General features: G+C 30.9%; 1 protein-coding gene across 2 annotated transcripts in view; it reads right to left on the bottom strand.

Moving 5' to 3' along the window:
• LOC106691555 (XK-related protein 8) overlaps positions 1–1034 on the bottom strand; it is a 37214-nt gene that overhangs the window by 18430 nt on the left and 17750 nt on the right. The window lies entirely within an intron of this gene.

Raw genomic sequence — 1034 nt, 5'->3', positions numbered from 1 at the left:
TATACTTTAATACACTAAAATGCTATTATAAATTATACAGCAAGATGGAAAGTATCTAATACATTTAGAAACCTATTTAGTTCAGAAACCATTTTCAACTGTAAAAAAAAAAAGACATACATGCTCTGACAGAGTTTCTTCCTCTCGTTTCTAATATTTCTCTCTTTCTTTGTTTATCTCTCTCCATATTTATAATTTTTTTTTCAGACACCCTATATTTATTTTAGCTCATTTTTTACTCATCTATATAACTTTCTTGCCCTATCATATATACCATTTTTCTTTCATACATTTCACTATGTTCATTTAAATCGTTTTTCATTATGTTATACACTACTTACATTTCTAATTGTGTTAAATACATTACTCATCATATACATTTTCTTCCACACCTTTCATTATGTCTTTATTTCTTCAACACTTGGTGTTTTCTGATTTTTCATAATTTATTTTGTATAATCCTTACTTCTATAATATTATATTTCATCTTCTATTGTTATCAATCCATTACTATCTACTTCTATTGTTATTAATTAACTACTTTCTACTTAATTCATTGTTATGTATACTGCCAAATTTGTTTGTTTATTATTTTCCTTTATTTTTATGTTTCTATGAGTGATGACTGTTATCTCGTATTCTGTTTTTTTAAACAAATATTTTTATAAACAAAACCCTGAAATTCAGGTCGAAACGTCGGCACAAATAAATAAGTTTTTGTTTGTTAGTGTTTATTAGCTGACTGCACCATCCTCATAAACCTTTTAGATATGAAAGCGAGTGGTCTTATGGGACATTAACTTTAATAACAGAAGGATATTGCGCAATGGGCTCGCAGCTGCATAGGATGTCAACGTGTTAAGGTCTATCGACACACGATTTCACCTCCAGGGAAATTTACAGAAGTTGGACGTTTGGAGCATGTGTATATTGACATCATAGGACCTCTCCCACCATCTGGAGGAATGAGATATTGTGTTACCCTCATCGACAGGGGCACAAGGTGGCCGGAAGCAATACCACTGGAGGACATA

The sequence above is a fragment of the Halyomorpha halys genome, unplaced genomic scaffold (genome assembly GCF_000696795.3).
Source record: "Halyomorpha halys isolate HHAL.00 unplaced genomic scaffold, Hhal_1.1 Scaffold2481.1, whole genome shotgun sequence".
Taxonomy (NCBI): domain Eukaryota; kingdom Metazoa; phylum Arthropoda; class Insecta; order Hemiptera; family Pentatomidae; genus Halyomorpha; species Halyomorpha halys.
This window is presented reverse-complemented; position numbering and strand designations above follow the sequence as displayed.